Source organism: Elaeis guineensis, chromosome 5 (genome assembly GCF_000442705.2).
Source record: "Elaeis guineensis isolate ETL-2024a chromosome 5, EG11, whole genome shotgun sequence".
Taxonomy (NCBI): Eukaryota; Viridiplantae; Streptophyta; class Magnoliopsida; order Arecales; family Arecaceae; genus Elaeis; species Elaeis guineensis.
Genome location: NC_025997.2, coordinates 44,324,658 through 44,345,935, shown reverse-complemented (window position 1 = coordinate 44,345,935; position 21,278 = coordinate 44,324,658). Strand labels below are relative to the sequence as shown.

Genomic DNA, 21,278 nt, shown 5'->3' with positions numbered 1-21,278 from the left:
AAACTTTCTCAATGAAATTGTAACTAAAATTAAAATTTTAATTTATGAGTGCTCATATGTGGAAAAAGCCTTGGTTGACTGAAACGAGCTTGCCTTTTCTAATAAAATTAGACTTTAAATTTGTGTGCTTGTATAGAAAAACTCGACTTAGCATGCCAGAAAGCTCACTCAAGCTTGGTCATGTCACGACAGAGCCAAGCTTGAAGACACCATAAGCAATCTTGAAGACATGTCAAGCTTCGTTCTAGGTTAGTTAGCCCTAAGAGTTAAGCCCAAGCAGCCTACCACTCAGCTTCGATTTTCTTGTTTCTACACAGTACAAGAAGAAAGATTGCTTTTTTTTTTTTTTTTTTTCAATTTAAATATAAGATCCATATCATAGTAGTACCAAATAACTAACTGTAGAACATCCAGAATGCATGTAGAGAGTAAGTGCCTTCAGATCATGGAAGTTTTGGTGGGTTAGACAGTTGAATTAGGATGGATAAACCTGTATTCTTTAAATTCATCCTTTCTAAAAGGACATATTGTTCCACTGTCAAAGGAGTTCAAATATTTAAAATTAATTAGATCCAGTAGGTTTTAGTGTAACAATGAATTTCAATTACCTTTATTTCCTGGTTCTATTGCTTCTTCACCCTAGTCGGACTGTTATTTCCTTGCAGTCTCTAAAGTTAGGATTCCTTTGATGAATCTATTCATTCCTTTCATGTTAAGGAGTTGACTTTAGGTTTTGCAAAATTCTGCACTTAAATACTTGCATGACTATGCTTGTATCAGCATGGTAATCCTGTATTATTTGTTTAAAATGTAATTTTATATGTATGCCATTTTGGACATTGCTTTCGGATATGAAATGCTGTCTGTTTGACTTCTTTGTCTACAATACATGAACTTTTGTTGATGGATCAATTTTCTTTCATCGATTTTATAACCTTTTTTTTTTTTGGGATAAAGTGGACCCCTACAGGGTGACGTCTTATAACTGGGTCACAAAGTGGCGAATTTACTCTTTGGAATGGACAATCTTTTAATTTTGAAATGATTCTTCAGGTATTTAATGACAACTTGTTTTCTCCTTTGAAAGCAATCTATTGCTCATGAATGAGCTTGACTTATTTTAGTAGTCCCATATGTGCTTCAGGTTCATGATCAAGCTATTAGGTCCATGGTTTGGAGTCACAATGGGAATTGGATGGTCACTGGTGATGATGGGGGTTCAATCAAGTAAGTTGCCTGGGTGATAGATCTGACTGCTGTTACTTTACCTTCTCTTAGTCAACTCTTGAAATGCCTTTTATTTTTCATGCATAAGACGTCTTATGCTTATCAATTATTGCTTAGGTATTGGCAAAACAACATGAACAATGTTAAGGCAAATAAATCTGCTCATAAAGAATCAGTTCGAGACTTAAGGTGCATATTCCTTGGCTGTTATATTTTTGCCTGTTCTATATGTTATATTTTTGCCTGTTCTATACAAAGAGGATAAGTCATGTAAAGCTTACATTTGTTAAACATTTTTCTAGGACAGATTTAAAGTTCTGTTCCTGCTCTGATGACACTACTGTCAAAGTCTGGGATTTTGCATGGTGCCAAGAGGAGAGATCCTTAACTGGTAATCTTCTGAGGTGAAGTTGTTGCTTGACTATTGAACATTGCTGCTTCTTTTGATGTTGACTTTTGCTGGAGCTATATATACCTGCACAAAGGAATTTTCCACATTGACTTTTGTAGACGATACATGCATGGATGTTTCTCTGTTAGATGATGCAACAAAATTTTGATTGCAAGAAGAGAAACATATCTTATCAAGGGTAAATACTTTTAAGACTGATTTAGCATATCTAATTTTAGCTTGTATTAGGGCTGAGCACTGGTCGGGTTCGGTCAGGTTGCGAGAAAAATTTCATCCGACTGAACCCAATCAGATTGAAGAAAATTCAATCCGCTGCCGACCGTTTATCATATATAAACCATTTGAAATCGAAGTGAACGGTTTGTAGTGGGTTCGGATGGGTTGTGTCGGTTTGGACTTTAATGTTGATTTTAAGTCCAATGTTGGCCTACTTAAGCTTATTTGTCCTTTTTTTTTTTTGTCAATTTAATGCAAAAAAAGTCTAAACCTTATAAGTTGCAAATTTTGGGCTTATTTTTGAACCTGTATAAAACAAAACGGAAAAAGGAAAGATTTACTCATCTGAAAGCTTTCAATTTAGAATTGTCTCAAATTGATGTGCTTCCATCAACAATTCAATATTAATATTCCCATAAATCCAAATGGGTGATGCGATGTTTTTTAGAATGAAGTATTAAAGTCTAAATAATGCTGTCCCAAAATGAAAGTGAATTTGTGAAATACTACATTGATTGGGTTCGGTTTTAAATGTATAGGAATAGAATCTGACTGTAAATAATCGATTTTTTATGAATTTCAACTCGATTCCACCCGATTTATGTCTTTCAACCGACTGAAACTATTGTTTATTGGGTCGGATTGGGTGGGTTTTTTTGGGTTTCAGTTATTTGCTCAGCTCTAGCTTGTATTAGCACCTGTCCTGTTGGACGGTCATGACAATACAAAGAAACAAAAGTTCATTTGAATACTTGAAGTTTCACAAATATGTGACTTCTAACGTCGCCTAAATGGGAAAAAGCTTTTATTTTATGTTTTTGTTGCGTGCAAGTGTGATCTTTATTTTCTTTCTTCGCAATAGGGAAACAAGACTTTCTATTGCAAGGCATCAATAAAGGGGCATTTTTGGTCTTTATGCTGCATTGGTATATCTAGACTTGCTATGCGAGGTGGATGCAGGGGGCTAGCAGGGGCCTTCTCCCCCAACCCCACCTCCCCCTCCGAAAAGAAAAGCTTTTTTTCCTCTTTTTTGTTAAAGAAAACATACACGACCTCCTGAATTCTTGCAGCAATATATGGCTACTCGTTCTGCTATTTCTCAAATAGAAAAATGGTCCCCTCTCTTAAAATTCTACACAATGAATATCAGGTCTCTTCTCTAAAATTTAGTAAGTATAATCTCATCTAATTGAAAAGGAGATCTTATATTCTTACCTTCTCAATTTCAATCAAGATTCAAATTCTTCAGTAAATATACAATTTATTACAAGCAATGATGATTATGAGATTTTTATATCTCCTTCACTGTTATGTCTCATATTTTGCTGGGCAGTATGGGTATATCTCTTCGAAAAAACCCCCCAAGTTCTCTCTCTCTTTCTCTGTCTATCTTTGTGGAGGGAAGAAACTGTGGCTAAAGGGACGAATCCACGCTACTTTTCTCAAATTCTTTTCTCCCATTGCCAGAATTTAGAGGTAATTGCTCCATTCATCCTCAATTTTATTTAAAATGTGTTTCAGATTTATTTATCTATGCCATTATAACATCATATGGTTGTAACTTGTAAGAAATTTTATCTGAATAAAAAATAAATTTTGAATAAAAATAAAATTTTGATAGTCATTGTTAAACCGTAAATAGTTATGCATGATTCTTTGGAATTAATCATATCTAAAATCTATAATAAAAAGTTATAAGATGTGAAAAAAATGCACAGTTAGGGTGTACAACATATTGCCTATTGATTTTTCTGCTGTTATTCTGTATTAATTAATACTAGTAAAATGCTTATGCCATGCATGAGGTTAAAACTATCCAACCTATGTTACCTAGTAAATGTTGCATAAAATGCACATGAAAAAAAACCCTTTCCTTGTAGTGATTATAATAAATCTATATGATTAAATTTGTGTGCAATAATTCTTGATGCTTAATTTATCATGACAAAATTTATAAATTCCTGGGGCTTTAATCAGAATGTGAAGAAGTTCGTGAACTTCACAAGATAACATTATTTACCAAGGGTTCCTCAATGTGGATATGCTAAAAAACTCATGTTACTAAAAATTGCTAATCATGATTTTGTAATATGGAATGTTTTTTTGTGCAATAAGATCCTAAAGAGGTCTCAAAATTCACAAAATTGAAAACTTATACCTTGAGTAGAAGTTTTTAAATTTACATTTTTCTCTTTGATATCTTTAGATTTTGGATTTTAAGCTTTCTATTATTAGCAATCAATGACTTCCTAAAAAAATCTCCACTTTCAAAATATAAGTGTTAGCCTTAGAATTGATTTTGATAATGTCAAAAGAGTTTGAGTACAAATCATGATTACTAATGATGCTTTTGAGAGATTGTGGAATTTCTCAGAATGCTCAAAGGTTGATTTCATCCAAGAAGAAGTTCTCTCAAATTTAAGTGATTTTGTGTTCTCAAGTCAGAGATTTAAGTTTTGAAAGTAAAGAAAATGAGTTCGGCATAAAAAGAATTGGTTTAAGGAAAGCCTAGCCTAGAAAGACTTCTTAATAAACTCAACTATCCATAAATTAAGTTTGATAAGGTAAGTCTAGCCTAGAACATGTTTGAATAAAGAAGGCTACTAAAATCAATTATGGCATGCTTGGCACATCTTTGAGTTGACTAAGAGAAGAGTCTAGTTGACCCAGTCTCAGTACATGAAGAAAAAATAGAAAAAGATGAAATTTAGATGATATCCCTTAGTCGATTTAGATTTTTTTTTAGCCGACTAAAACAGGATCATAGCCGACTCACATATCTGCATAGTCTACCTAGTCTCAGACTCAGAATGAAGATAGAAGATTGAAGATTTTAAAAATTCTCCTGAGCCGATGAAAACTAGAGCTTAGCTGACTCACAAGAACGAGATAGTCGACTCAGTCTCGGAGACAGAAGAATACAAAAAGTAGTGCAAATTCACAAGTTCTTTGAGCCGATCTAGAAAGTTAGCCGATCAAGTCATAAATGTTAGCCGACTAAGAAGATATCTGAGCCGATCCAATCTCAGGTAGACTGAATAGTAGACTTGCTCAAAATTCGGGCCGTTCGACTGGCCCGCGCAAGCCCAGTCCCTTTAAAATGGGCTTGGGCTATGATTTTTAGCTCGATAGGTCGGGTTGGGCTTAAATTGAGCCTAAATTTTCAAATGGGTTTGGCTTGGATTATGTTGACCCGGCCTGGATTTGGTCCAGATCCGTATTCAATTCCAAATACCCGTAGGCCGCCCTATCCATAGGTTCGTAATCGTAAGGAGTAAGGACCGTAACCCGATCCCTATTCCTCCTCCTTGACTCTCCCAACCCTAATCCCTGATTTGCAGCTCCAACCATCCTGTCCCCGTCTTCGATTTTCGACTCTTCGATGTCGGTGCACCGCCCACGAGGCCACGACCTCCACCTCTACCTCCACCTCTACAAACCCCGCCACTACCTCCCCACCGATGGCCCTAAGCTCTCGATTTTCTACGACTTCCATGGAGGCCGGCTCCTGCACCTGGTCCAACTGCTGCCTGTGTCTTGCCGTCGAGCTCTGCGCCATCATCATCACCCCCAACTATCGTCTTGCGTTCGAGCACCACCTCCCCTCTTCCTCAACGTGTTTGGCTCTTTCCGACTAGGCTAAGGCGGGGCTAGGGCTTTTCCTCCTTGCCGCCACATCTCCTCATGCCTTTGCGCCTTGTGTCTCTGCACCTCCCAAGCCCCGACGTCCTCCCCAACTCCCCACCTCTTGCCAAGTGATGTCAGCTTTGGCAGGTAAGCGTGATTAATTATTTTGATCCGAAATCTTAATCATGTGCCAATTAACCAGTTGAATAGTTGATGGATGAGTCCAGGATCTTTCTTGAGAATCTGCTTGGAATATCATGTGCTAAGTAACATTGCTTTGATGGATTTTGATTTTGAGATGTGGGTATCAAATTGTTTTATTGAACCATCACTTTGAACAAAATTATGTTGCTCACTTCAACTATTATAAAATATTTTGAGACTATGAAGAAGATTTGGGATCGGGTGATTTCAATGATCCTTATTAGAATAGATACTGCATCTTCTGAGTCTCATTTTTGCTCTTATTTTGTTTTCTAACCCTTCTTCCACTTTATTATGTTTCTTATTGTTTTTTTTTTTAAATATTGTGCAACACAAAGAAAAATATTGGGCCAATATAGAAACTATTGGCCCAAATTTTCTGTTATTCCAATTTTCAACAAACTAAATGAAAAATTAAAAAAGCCTGATGCTTGGCTCGAAAGCCTGAAGCCCGATATCTAGTAGGATCGGGCCTGAAAAGGAGGCTCGAAAGCCGGGCCGGGCCCGAGCTTGAAAAATTAGTGTCTTTCCTTGAGCCTGGCTTGAACCTGATTCGGCCTGCCTAATAAGCAGGTCTATTGAATTGACAGGAAGTTGAAAAATTTTTGTCTGTTCTTGAGCTGTCTTAGAATTTCACTTAGCAGACTTAGCGCTTCAGATCAGCCGATTAAGAACTTAGATGAACCAACTCACAGAATTCTGACAGAATTACAATTAGTTTTTCAGATTTTTTTTCAAACGGCCATATTTTATTTTTAATGGCTAGTTTTAAGCTTTCAATGGCTAGAGTATTAATTACAAATATTTTTGAGGCTATAAATGAAAAGGTTTCAAATAGGGAACCAAGAGATTGTTTTTAGAGAGTCTATTGAACTTTCCCTTCAAGTTATTATGGAACAAATAGGAGTGTGGACTCTTGATTCAAACCATCCCATATTTACTTAACTAAAAAAAGAGGAAGAGTGTATTGAATTGAGCCAAAAACCACTAAGCAAGAGCATTCAAGTCTTCATCAATCTTCTCCTAAGCATTCAAGGAAGAAGTCAAGCAATTCACGAGCTCACTTACACCTACTTCCAGAGTTTGATGTTTCAATTTTTGTGCTTTAAAATTCTTGTATATCTTTCTTAATTATTGTTACAAGTTTCTTAGATGAAGAAACTTAGGGCTATTAAAAGGTTGGTTCAAGCCAAAAATTAGGTATTGTAAGATTTTGGTTGGTGAGCCAGAGAAAATCAACTGGGTTGATTGTGAATCCGGAAAACAATTGATTGTGAGGTTTTAGCTGATGAGTCAGAAAAAACCAACTGGGTTGGATTGTGAATCCGTGAAAACAATCGAATTATAATCTTAAGAGATTATAGTTGGAATTCTCAAGTGGGTTGATTTGGGGAGTGGACGTAGGTGTTGAGTTGAGCACCGAACCACTATAAATCTTTATGTGTTTGTGATTGTGTTTGTATTTACTTTTATTCTTCTGTTGCATATTTAATTACTGATAAGCACTACACGAACACCTTTTAAATTGTTGTTGGGCACAAGTTTTTCAAATATTTTTTAAGAAACCTAATTCATCCCTCCTCTTGGGTTGCCACTTCAGGAAAACAGCAAGAATTTTAAATTCATGAAGAAAATAAAACAATAATTTTTCAAACCTACAAGCCTTCGAACACTATATTAGTATTTTTTCAAAGAACTAAAACATGTACTAATCACTTGCAATCCTTAGTCCTCCCACATTGTACTACACATTCTTAAAAGTTCTTTGCTCCCCTCCCCACAAAAAAAAAGAGAAAAAGATAAAAAGGAAAAAAAAAACTTAGCCTTATCAAAATGCATTCTCTGATTTTTTTTTTTTTTTAATTTATACACATAGTGACCTTGAATTTTCTACTTAAAAAGTTTAACATTGATATTTTCTACTTAAAGCAAAAGATTCTGTAGAATGACATATAGGAAGAGCGTTATTGCAAAAAAGTATGTGACAGGACGTCCGTGAATTGCTGTAAAACACAGATGAAGTTGTAGGGATGGGAAAATTTATGTGACTTAAATGGTTTTTCTAAAGAAGTCAAATTTGTTTGAAAAATCTATAAAAGCACTGTTTTATCATTTTTCTTTTAGAATCTTGGTGTTCTTGTTCTTTTACTAGGGCATTATTATCAAAAACGTTATTCTTATTGAAAAGGGGTGGAGTTGGGTGGGCAGGGTTAGGAGGGCTTTTGAAGTAAAACTTGGTCGAAATTCTAGTGGTTGTTAAAGCCCTCTCAGCCTTAGCACCAACAGGGCCATCATAGTCCATAGTGGCAAGGTCAAAATTTGATGGTCTGCTCCTGATTTTGGTTACTAATAACATACAGATTGGAGGTATAGGATCTAGGTCCATTACTGTTGTAGCATTAGAAACATGAGAAAGGATTAGAAAAAAGTCCATGATTAAGAGTGTAACATTCCCCTGACCTCATAAACAAAACAGAAAGAGGGCCTTGTACCCTAACCCATTACCTAACTGGAGATTTTGAATTTATAAGAGACAAAAGCTTTAGAAGACAATACTTTATTGAATGAGAATATGGCTTATCTGGACTTATCTTGTTTGCAACCTTGGGACTCCTTTTATGGCTTTGACTTCATTGTTCTAGTAAGCTTAGTTCATGTCCTATTCAACCTGAAATGCAACTTTGTCCTCTTGATTGAAAGCATGGCTCCTTTTCTTGAAACCCAACATGATGGACTCACAATTTCACCATTCACAGATCAAGGGAATTCAATATAAATAATTAAAAAACATCAAGGAGAATCCACATCCCAAGCTCCAACTAACAATCCCATCTTCTGAGCCCTCTTGTCCCTCTCTCGGTCTTCAAAAAAAAAAAAAAAAAACGTAAAACATGATAGCTAAAGTTTGGAATAAAACTCTGGATCAAATTGACGAATGGGGCAAGGAAGCACTGTTTTCAAGCTCAAGCTCATCAGCAAGATGAAAAATAAATTGAAAAAAAAAAAATCAAACTTAAGACACTGATGTTTCAAGGTTCTTCTCAATTATGATCCCATGACTATGTTGTGGTGTCAAAGATTTACTCAGCCTTCTCCTCCCTCCCCCCTCCCCCCACCCTTCCTCTCCACCTCCATGTCCTCATCATTATGTCCATCTTGATGGCAGCGAAGGCAGTGGACTTGCAAGTGGGGGATTTTGAGCTGAGTAAGGTTTGCCATACCATACTGAATCGGGCAGTATGGGCCATGGTGTACTGTACCAATTCAGTACTAGCATGTGGTATGGGGGCGTATGGACACTCTGTATGTCGAATCGGTTCCGTATCGATACAGTAATAAGTTGGGACCAGTACAGGGCTCGGTACCGAGAAGGCGAACCTTGGAACCGAGCGATAATGATCTTATGGATGAAGATGGCGAACTTCATATTAATGATACCCTCGGTGGCCCTCCCCATCCCAAACTTCACTCCACCGTCATCGGTGATCATCCCTTCGTTGGTGCTGTGAAGACCAAGGGTCATGGCTTCTAGGAAGAGGCCACCATTGTTGAGTACAATAGCCGCTTCACTAGCTGGGACTTTGAGTTGCTCAACTCTGACAGTGGCTGCCATTGTTGACAAAATAGCCCTTGTGCTTTTCTTCCAAATGATTTCTAGGGTTTTCTAAGCAGAATTGTTCTAGGGTTTCTTAATCCTCTTGTGGTCACTGGATGCTTGAATCTTTCTTTCTGGATTTGGCACCTTGTGTCACACCCCAACACAAAAGTATATGCTGAGGGATGTCGCAACCCACCATACATATGTAGGGCTAGGCCTCACAAGTATACAAGGCGACAACTTGTCAAACAAAACAAGTATAATCAAACTAACAAAACACCATAACATTGGCAGGATGACCATTTACAGAACTCGCAAAGTTTTCCAAACTTGAGTTGGATGCATGCCAATCCGGAAACTGCAACTAACAAAGCCATAAGTACACACTACAAGACAATTTAAAATCTTTAAGTTTCCAAAATTTCTATAAAACCACAAGTGGGTGCAACTAAATTCAGGATCTTAGTCTATGCTCACATGCCGATAACAATCCATCATCTCGTAAACTGGGGCGTTGAGAAAGAGAAAGAAGGATAAGCTGAAAAGCCTAGCAAGCAACCAACAACCCTAACCAAAGGGATCAAGTGTGTATAGTACAATGAAATTTGAACAATTTATGGATGCTTGGGGCAAAATAACTTATCTAACAATATAGGATTTCCATAATCCAAATTATGCTTTTAATTCAAAAGAGCTGTACATAGATTATTTTCCAAACTAGTGTTCTTTTTATGATTCCAAAGATTATTTTTATAAGCCATTACCAAAACCAAAGTTTCTTATGCAAGGTTTCGATAAGCAATTTGTGATTATTTTTTTTGCGAAATAGATTATCAAACAAGACAAAAGTGTACCATTAACAAAGTTAAGATTTTCATAATCAATTTTTCATATGTAATTATTTCCAGATATGAATATACAAAATATTTTCCAAACCCAATATTTCACATGCAACTCCAAAGGACAATTTATAAGTCAGATTCCAAAACCACTTGTATATATATTTCTAATAGCATACTACTTTTCCAAAACTAAACCATTTTCCAAAACAATATTTCACAGGTAATTCATATAAGAAATTTATGTACTATTTGTGAAAGCCAATATTTAATAACTCACCTGTCTATAAGACTATGGGCATATTATCTATATGGCAGGGCTTAAAGTAATACATTTAACCCCTGCAGAGTAGGTCCAAAGTACCACATTTAATCCCTGCAGAGTAGGTCAAATACCTCTTTAACCCCTATGGAGTAGGTCCAAAGTATTGTATTTAATCCCTGTAGAGTAGGTCCAAAGTAATCATGTTTCAGAATGATTAAATACTAAAGTATAATCTTCATTGGCAGGGGCGAAATGTAGCCAAATTGAGGGTCTAAAGCAAGTACACAAAATCCAAGTAATTTATGAATATCATTTCATCTGATTTTCCAAATTATAGAGATGGATCAAATACTTCAGCAAAATCCTTAATTGTACATGACTAGCAAAGCATTTCAAATATTTGACATATACACATGGTTTCCAAAGAGGCATTTCAAACACTTCCAAAATATAGGATTCAAGTTTTCATGCAGGGGTTTCTAGTGATTCAAATAATTCTTGCAAACACGACAAATTATAAGTACACATAAATTTCAGAGACATTTAAGAATTTCAATGATATAACAATCTCTTGCTTGATCCAGTTTATAGTACAAAGTAGATTGTACAATTTTGAAAGCATTTTGCATCAATATATAAATGTATAATTGAGAGATATATAATTAAAATGCTCTTGTTAGGGTGAGGTTACTTACCTTCTCACGCTAACAAAACTTCTAGCAATTTTTTTCAAACACCCCAAAATCAACCTAAAACAAGGTAATAGAGAATTAAATGCTAGCTTTCTACCAATCCACCCTTTTATACATGATTAATTCTGGAATTGAATTCCCAATTCTATATCACTACCAGCAAATCCTATTAAAATTTTTATTTCTCCCTAAGGGAAAAATCATGAAATCACCAAATTTTATAATTAGTAAGTACACTCACCCCACTTATAAAATGTAAAATATTAGAAGCTATTTTTATATCTAAGTAATGCAATAACTAACCCAACATCAAGGCTTCATACTCTGCCCTGCTCTGTGGACAGCTGCAATAATCTATGAATTCCCTTATATTCCTTCTGAATCAAGACTTGAAAATTTCAGATTCAAAGCAAAACATTATTACTACAATATCACCAAAATGACACCACCGTACTAGGTATAAATAGGGTTCTAGTCAAATTAAATGTTAGCATTCTGTTCTTCCCTTTCCTTCACATCAGGCCACTTCAAGGATTTAAGTGACTAAGAAAATGTCCCATAAAACTTCTAAAGTTTTGCGGGTTTAATGATGTCCATGAGTTAGCAATTTCCAATTAAACTACTCACTCAAGTTCAAGTTATAATTTTTGGATTGGAATGGGGCAGAACCTGTCCATCTTGAGATCATCATCAAACACACAAAATCCTTACCCTCTCCCAATCCATTACCACCCAAAGTCTCTAAAATTTCGGAAATTAAATCTTACCCTAAACCTTTCAATATTTAGTTCTATAACATCAAAAATCTGATTTGAAGAAAAGAAGGGGGTCTTACCTTGATGACGGCTTCAATTGCTTGGCGATCTAATTGGATCTGACCTGAGCTAATCTGATGCCTTGGTGAGGCCACAGTGAAGGAGAAGGGGAAGTATTCAAGGACAACAATGGCAATGATGGAAGGGTGGAGGGGGGGGGGTGATGAGAGAGTGATAGTGAGAGAATGAGAGTGCGAGAGAGGGAGATAGGCAGTGGAGAGGGGTGGAGTGGTGTGAAGAAAATAGGGGTGTGGCCCCTATTCTGATTAAAGAGGGCACCACCTCTAATTGATGCAGTTCATGTGGACTGGGCCATGGACCCGGTCCATTACACCTTTTTTTTAGAATAATTAAGGTTTAGGTTTCTCAATCCCTCATCTCTCTCCCCCCCCCTTCCTCCCCATTCTGTAGCCTTCCCCTTCCTCCTGCAATCCTTCCTCTCCACCTTCATATCCTCCTCCTTCTCCTTAACCTCCTCCTCCCTCCCTCCCCATTCCCTAGCCCTTCCCTCCCTCCTGCAATCCTTCCTTTCCATCTCCATCTCCTCCTCCATCCCCTAGATCTCCCCCTTCCCTGCCTCCACCCGAACTGAAAATCCTTTGCCCTCCTTACCATCTACCTAATTGCCTCTAACAGCAATTTTGCAAAAACACAACTTTTAGACATGGAAACAATATCTTAAGTAGCATATGAACTTGGTATAAGTTGGAGTTCTTGACAGAATTACTCAGTTATTGGTATGCGGAATTTTTTTCACCTACTGGACATCAGTTATTGTGTCTGTATTCTTTGAATAACCTTAAATTGCAAAGAAATTCTCATTTGGTTTTGCTTTTGTTTTCTTCCTCACTGTTAGGTTTACCAAGAAAATTATACTGCAGTTTTCATGTTTTGGTAATATCAATTGTATATGGTTACTTTTTTCTGCGTTTGGTGTTAATCTTCGGTCTTTCATTCAAGTTCCAGTCATGTAGTTATCTCATTTACAAGCAAAAGAACAAAACATAACAATGGTTGCGTGAAGTAACCTGAGATTTCTTTACATGTGTTTTGAACTCAGACAGGCCATGGTTCGGATGTGAGTGTTGATTGGCACCCAACAAAATCATTACTTGTTTCAGGTGTGTTATCTTTGTTCAGTCTGTAATGGTTTCCTCATCTTCCAAGGCTGTGCATGTTATTTATTTTTCCTTCCTTGCATGTGTTACAACAGGTGGCAAAGACAATCTTGTGAAACTATGGGATGCAAAAACAGGAAGAGAGCTCTGTTCATTGTTAGTAAACTTTCATCATTGTTTTGTTTTATGTATCTGAAAAGTATGCCTTCTAGTTAACAACACATTCAATTTGTAGTCATGGTCACAAAAACACTGTACTTTGTGTCAAATGGAATCAAAATGGTAATTGGGTGCTGACTACTTCTAAGGATCAGATAATTAAGGTGCATCTTTCTCACCTTTTTTTGTTGATTCTATCCTTGCAACATTGTGGGCCTTTACTATGAAATATAAACACGTATATGAAATATGAATCTGGCACATATGAATAGGTTGACAATTTTTCTTTTTAAAGATACAAATACAGTGGGGATATGGCAATATATGAAAGATTTCTTTATGTAAATATTTCTATTATATACAACAAACAGACTTATCTTTAGTTTATTGATGGCTCTATGGTCATGATTTATGATAATCAGGCAGGATTCCTTGATTTATTCATCGAAAAGATGTTTTCCTTTGCATGAAAAGGTTTGAGACTTAAAATATATAAGAAATTTAAGATGCAAGAAGAGTTAAGCAAAAGGCATCCATAAATCATAATGGCTTATTACATCATATTTACTCCATCGTTCAAATATCATTTCTAATATATAGACCATCATCCATACAACATCATCAGCATTATGGATTTAAAATTTAGCCATTCATATGTTTATTGTTGAATTGTCTTCGCTGAAAAAAAAAAAGAACCCCTATACACCTTAGCGCCAATGAATCAATTCATGCGCAAGTGCAAGAAAGTGAAAGACTAAGCATTAATTGATTCATTATTTCATGTTAGGAAACAAGGCAGTGTGCTTTGTTTCTTATAGAGAATAACTGCATACAAGCAGCATTCCATAAATAAGATATGATGAGTTGACAAATAAATGTAATATAATGTAGCATAGTGTAGTGTAGAATGCATTTTATGAGGTAAAAGTGTCGGCACATTCTTTATAAGGGTGTGGTGGCAATGGTCTTGAAATGAAGGGGGAGAAGAAAAAAAAAGAAATCTTGTATCTGGGCTTATTAGGATCATTTTTCTAGAAGGCATTTTTATGAGGTAAAAGTGTTGGCACATTCTTTATAGGGGTGTGGTGGCAATGGTCTTGAAATGAAGGGGGAGAAGAAAAAAAAGAAATCTTGTATCTGGGCTTATTAGGATCATTTTTCTAGAAGGTGATCTATGAGATCATATTATTCATATGCGGCCTGGGTTGCCTTGCAAAGAGACTAGGTGGCCAAGATATGTGCAACTGGAAAACCAGAACATTATGGTTATCCAAGTACCCTGCTGGTCTTAGCAGCCTGGGTAGGTATGTGGCTTGGGTAGACAATGCAAGTTGAGCACTTTTCCATACCTGATCTTGTCTTCCTACCTTGCTTCTTCTCTTCGACCTCGTCCTTTGCGTTCTCCTCCTCCCCCTATGCTATCACCATCTATTTGTGTGTGTCCCTTTCCCACCCTTTCACCGAAATGCATATGTTGCCTACGTGTTATGCAATAATATACCTGGCTGCTCCCAGCCATATTTTAGAACCTTAGTCAGGGCAGAAGAACATGATGTGATGCTTATTCAACATGTTAAGAGTGTATATATTTGATTTAGCATTTCATTCTCAATAGAAATTCCATCAGCAGTGCTCAAATTGACTTTTAGTTGCAGTTACAATGTCTTGAAGCTCCTGTCTCATGTTTTTTTTTGACAGGAAATTAATTTCAAGGAAAGCATATCTTGTACTTGGTCTCCTTAATTTCCTAATTAATCATAAAGTTTTGTTTATTGGTTTGAGCTTTATGATATTAGATCCATGAAAGAGGTTGCATCATTTCGTGGACATAGCAAGGATGTGACTGGTTAGTGATGGTTAACCTTTTCCTCTAATATATTTGTTGTTATTTTGATAGTTATAATATCATAATTCTAGCTTTCCACATGCACGGATAGAATCACAGACTTGTTTGCAAACATGTTTTGACTTGGATTTTGAAATTCACATTGGTGGTGTAACAATGCACCTTTTCTTTATTGTCTATAAAACAAATAAAAAAACCTTTGTAATGACTTGTTGCAGTAATAATATGTCATCATTGTACTGCAAAACATTGGAAAGGAATTGATCTATTAACAGGCTTTGCACTGCAATTGGGAATTTCCAAAAATCTCTTTTTTGAGTTGCAAATCGATACATATCATAGGGAACTTTTCTTTCGTTCTGGAGGTCTCGAAACCGGAAGTTGAGAAGCAAAGAATAAAGAAGGCAGTAACCACAAATTTAAGCTTGCTGGTACATGGAATGTTATATTACTAGAAAATAGTTTTGCCGAATTTGGTTTTGGGTGTATAAACCAATTTGTGCTATGAAGTATTGCTTCTTCATTCTTTTTATCCAGAAGGCTAAGGTTAGGTAGCACCTCATTTTTTTTATTTGTGTGGTTTTAGTTTTTTTTTTTTTTTTTGTTCATTAATGGATTTAAACATAATGTATCTCAATCTGCATGAAACATATTATTCACTAAGAATTTAGGTCCCGGCACGACATCTCGTGGGATATCAGGACGGAATACCATCTCGTGTCGGGACAGGGTAGCCGTGCCAGCATCCCAGCATCTCAATCGGGATATCTTGGGACATCCCTTTCCCAAGTGTTGGGATGAGACGGGACGACGGCACATCCCGTTCCATGGGAAAATTGAGACAGCCCTATCCCATAGGATTTAAAACCTTGTTGTTCGTTATGAATCATGAAGTAATGATAAAATTTGATGTTGTAGTTTTTTATTTTTGAAGATCAATGAGGCTTGAAAGTGTGTTATGTTTTCTTTTGTGTAATGATATAGTAGCTTACACTTACTGTTTGGAATTTTATTCTGCTAGCTGTGGCTTGGCACCCATTTCATGAAGAGTACTTTGTCAGTGGGAGTTTTGATGGGTCCATCTTTCATTGGCTTGTTGGGTAAGCAATCCTCAATAGCCCATCCTTCATGAGATCCTTCTTCTTTGCTTCTTATACCTTTGGCCAAGCCTGTACTTGTCCAGCTTATATGACAAGTGATTTTTGCATGATTCGTTGGAGGCAAAAGCTCTTCTTACATATATGACGTTCCACATTTCTTTAGTTCTTGCAATTCTTGATTATCTGTTGTTATCTTTGGCTGGTCTAGATGTTGCATTCTGTTGGCTCTTGTTTCCACTAATGATTGTTGCTGTGGAGGCATGAAACTCCTCAGATTGAAATACCTAGTGCACATGATAACAGTGTTTGGGATCTAGCTTGGCATCCCATGGGCTATTTACTTTGCAGGTATTCTTGTTAATTTGATTGGCTTTGCTGCTGCGTATCAACTTTTCAGTTTAATTTTTGCCTTTGAGATGCCTGTTCGTGTTATTATGATCCATAATTATTGATTGCTCCTGTTATAAATAGCATGCATTTGCTTTTTGTTATTTGCATGTTGAACCATGTGTGTTCATTATCATGCATTTTGTATACTTTATACCTTCCATCTCTTCTTTCTGGTGTTTACATAGTTTTCCCCTGCACTTTTACTTTTATTAATAATGATTACAGTAATATTTCTTTACCAAGCAGTTGTTGCATGTGAAATAAATGTGTAACTGTTGTGCTGACATTTCATCTTGAAGATTGTTGTGATAATTATTGTAATCACTGTTATGGTGGGATTTGTTGGCCCATGATATATACCTTTTTCTTGTTACTGGTTCCTTGTTGATGGTATGGTATGTATGTAATTAACATGTGTCAAAATCTCTTACTATGTCCAGTTGAATTTCATAGGCCATGATCTGTGTAGCACTAGGTGTATTGACATCCTTTTTTTGCTTGCTACATCTTCTTTCCTTTATTTTAAAATGACTATCCTCATTTGAGCTTATAACTACTGTTGGTTGCATATAGTTGACCTTCTTTCTAGTATATATATTTATTTTCAGATATCATCATGTATTATCTCTTCTTTCTGTTGAAACATCATTGTTATATCTTCACTAAAATTGACCTTCTTCCAGGAAAAATTCTTTTGCTTGTTATCAGAAAAATACTTTTGCTATATGCATGCAAAAAATAAAGTGGATGTTTTCTTATACTAAACTGTTTCCTTGTGTATCTTTGGTCTGATTTGTAAAATATAATCGTTTCGTAGCTTTTAATAGCTATATAAATGTTCCCATCTGCATTATGGTTTATCTGGTGCTGATTATAAGTGTGCTGCTGCAGTGGTCGCAATGATCACACAACAAAGTTTTGGTGCAGAAACAGGCCTGGAGATGCTAGTCGTGATAGATACGTTATTGGTCATCAAGGTTACTGTTGTTTACGAGCAGTCTATGTTCCATTCTATTTATGATTTAGCAGTACTTAAAATACTTCTAGCTTTCTTTATAAATTGCACTACCTCTTTTTATTTTATGAGCAACAGCTTATTTTTATGTGGAGATCATTAAACAAAACTTTATGTTTGACTTTCTAGGATATGGTGATCAAAACTATCTCCTTGCTGGTCGTATAGCAAGTGGTTTCCCAGTACCAGAGCCTCCACCTACTCCAGGACCATTTGCTGTTGGGTTGTCACGAAATGAAGGAACTATTCCTGGTATTGGAATTGCAATGCCACCAACTGTTCCATCTCTTGATGGGTCAGATCAAGAACAGAGGCAGTCTATTCCAGGTATTCTTCCTGGTGGCGCACCACCTCTTCCACCAGGTCCCCCTCCATCTCTTTTGGCGTCTGGATGGCAACAAGCTTTTCAGCAAATTCCCCAGCAAGTCCCACCTCAACAGCAGCAACATATGACATTTTCACAGCAAATGGTTTCACTGCCACTTCCTCCACCACATCTGGCTCAGCTACAGCCTCCATCACATTTGCCGCTTCTTCAGCATCCTCATGGACCTCGCCCTACACATCTGCAGCTGCCACCTCTTGGAATATTTGCATCCATTCCTCTTCAGTGCCAGGCTCCATGCCCCTGCCTTCGTCCCTGGCTCTATCCATTCCCACACCTTTGTCTAATCCAATGGTACCCATCTATCCAAATGCCCTTGTCTAGATGATTGTCTAACTGTTAACATCTCCAGGTGTTTGTAGCCCTTTATTCATTTGATGTCAGAATTTAATTAAGGTATATTAGTGTGAACTTCGGTGAATCTTGAGCAAGCCACCATTTACTTTTTCCCTTCTTTTTTCTTGAATTGTAAGGTTTACATGGTCTTTTTAGTTTCCATCAATTTAAAACAGCAAGGTGGTAAACATATTTCAAAATGTTCATGATTTCTGGAATCTTACAACCAAATACCTGTATGATTGCTAATTGTAAAACTCAAGCATGATTTTTTGAAAAATTATTTCTAAAGGGTTATCATGTAAAAGCAGGCTCAGAAAAGGAAAGAGATAAAGAAAGATAATGCCTCAAAATAGTCTTTTGGTCTTTCCATTTGGCCAACATAAAATATTCTGGCCTCACGAGTTAGTGTCGACCAAAACTCTGAAAATGACTTATTTTGGATTGGTTTGACATGGAATTACAGCATTTTAGTTTTGGTTTCCGACTGATAAAACTACAAACCATTGGCCTGTACTCTTATTCTCTTTAATATTTGGGCTAGATATTAGCCTCTGCTGACCTGTTTTCTTCACTTTTGTTGCTGCTTTACATTTTGGCCATGTGTGTAATGGTCGAGTGCAACTCCTTGGTGATGCATGAATTCACATCTGTTGTTGTCTTGCCTTGATCATCATATCCATAAAATTGCTGTCACAAATTTCCAACTTCTCCCATACTCGGAGGGGTCTGACTGGTTATAGAAACGTATATACAAGTTTGTGAGATTTATCAATGCAATGATTTGTCAATAGATGGTATGCATGTGATAAAGAGAGTTTATGTATTTTTTCTGAAAATGGAAAATTTTCATTATCTTATAAACTTTGTATTTCAACAAAGACTAATTACTGTCATTACTATTTCAGGTGGTGCAAGGCTCAGGAAATCAGATGCTCTCTCCAATGCCACAAGCACAAATGATGGGCCTTAATCAGATGCGCTCAGGGCCTGTTACCACCAGCAATATCCCTCCCATTGGGGTTTTTGCAAATGGGATCACAAATATTCAGGATGCAACGAATGCAGGTGGACTGCAAAATCTTCCACTTGGTGCCATATCTAACCGGCCACAAGGTGGGCAAATAGGGCCAGTGCCAGGACTAAATGCTTATCAGGTACCAAATGATTTGGTAAATAGAATTTGTAGAAATGAGCAAGTTATTAGTTGTTTGAGAAATTCTTTGTGCACTGCGGGCGGTGTAGAAAATCTGACGTGGAGCGCATCGCTTTAGATGATTGGTCCATATAGCCACTATTTTCTAACGTGCATTTAATACCTGCAGTTTCGTTTTGTCGTTTAAAAATTTTGAATGACGAAAATACTTCTACTCTTTGAAAAAAAATTATGACATCCTGTGACATATTATGATTTCCTGCACATAGGATGTTATAATATGATCCAGAAAATTATGATATTCTGTAGTATATTATGATATTTTGCATCAAATTATGACTTTTTACATACAGGATGTCACAATATGGTTTAGGATGTCATAATAATAGAAGGAATATTTTTGTCTAATTATTTTTCAATATGCATTTAATGTTTGCAGTTTCACTTTTTCGTTTGAAAATTTTGAATGACGAAAATATTTTTATATTTTTAAAAAAATTATTTTGCATCAAAATTATGATATCCTACTTCAAAATTATGATTTTTTGTATGTAGGATGCTATAATATAGATATAAAATGTTATAATTTTTTTCAAAGAATATGGATATTTTCGTCATTCAAAATGTTCAAATAAAAAAGTGAAACTGCAGATATTAAATGTGCGTTGGGAAGCGGTGACTATGTGGATCAATCACATAAAGCAGTATGTTTCACATCGAACTTTTTACATCGCCCATGATGTACAAAAAAATTTGCTTAGTTGTTTTGGCATTGCTTATGATCTGATCTATGTCCGCCTATGTTTTGGAATGAATCGTCTTTGCTTGGCTAATGCCATTGAGTGGATGATTTGCAGCCTGGAATGATGGATGTTCGGGTCTCTGGCATGGCTCTAAGAGGCAACATGGGGCTTCCACCACCATCACTGCCTCATGGTTCTGCACCCCACTAGCACCCCCTCTGTGAACACTGTTTAACTGTAGCTAGAGGGAAGATGAGATAAAATTGTTAGTAACATCTTATGCAGTTTTGTATGTAAACAGTTTTTCTCGGGCTTCAGAGTTTGTTGCTATCAAATTTTATTTGTTTATTAGCTTCAAGGATCTATAATGTTATCAAAATTGTAGACAGCTCTCTTCTGGCAACAACCTACAAAAATAATGTTGGTCCACCGATACAATGTCAAGAACCATCATTCTTTTCACCATGTAGGTTTGACATACGTTGTGTGGTTGAGGAAGCTTTATTTTCAGATTGAAATTCTTCATTGATCACAAAACTGGAGGATTCCACGAGAGTCTCGGCCCCATAACATGATAATTGGAAATGTGTTATGAATTATTTACATCTCCGCAAGCGTATTCTCACCTGACCTACATCATAAATCTTTGTGAAAGCCAGAAGTATTAGTTGTAGGAAATAAGTCCACAAGAATCATCTGTATCATCTTGGTAAATCTTAACTTCACTGCCTGTAGCGGAGATGCCAGTTATATCGCAGTGCTTATTTGGTACTGCAGAATCGAAAGAATGATTGGCACCGCAAATCTAGAATGGTTGTTCACATTTTACCATTGACAGAGAAAAAGGTGCATCAAGTTGATAATATATAGTGGATCAGGGCAGGAGCATGCTGCAGCTGATATGAGGACCATTAAAAATCCAAGATAGTGATGAATATCTGGAGGAACCTAGAAATACAATGCAGGAAAATCCACCAAATAACCCAGGAATTTGCTCAAAATAATTCATGTGGACTATGGAGGACTTCCCTACGGGTACCGGTAATCTATGAGCATGCTGAATGAAGGAAACTTTTGAACCCACACCACCAGTGTTTCCTGTATTAAGATCTACAAATGCCTTTCCTTGATGAAA

At 36.5% G+C, this 21,278-nt stretch overlaps 1 long non-coding RNA gene and 1 pseudogene across 1 annotated transcript; one reads left to right on the top strand and one right to left on the bottom strand.

The window, feature by feature from the left end:
* LOC105033377 (flowering time control protein FY-like) overlaps positions 1-20,608 on the top strand; it is a 42,871-nt pseudogene extending 22,263 nt beyond the window's left edge.
* Positions 1,424-10,563, bottom strand: LOC114912916 (uncharacterized). Its single transcript, XR_003798905.2, has 2 exons — positions 10,404-10,563; positions 1,424-1,702 (listed from the first exon to the last, which is right to left on the bottom strand). It is a non-coding gene; the product is annotated as an uncharacterized lncRNA (long non-coding RNA).
* Positions 20,609-21,278: the final 670 nt, after the last annotated feature.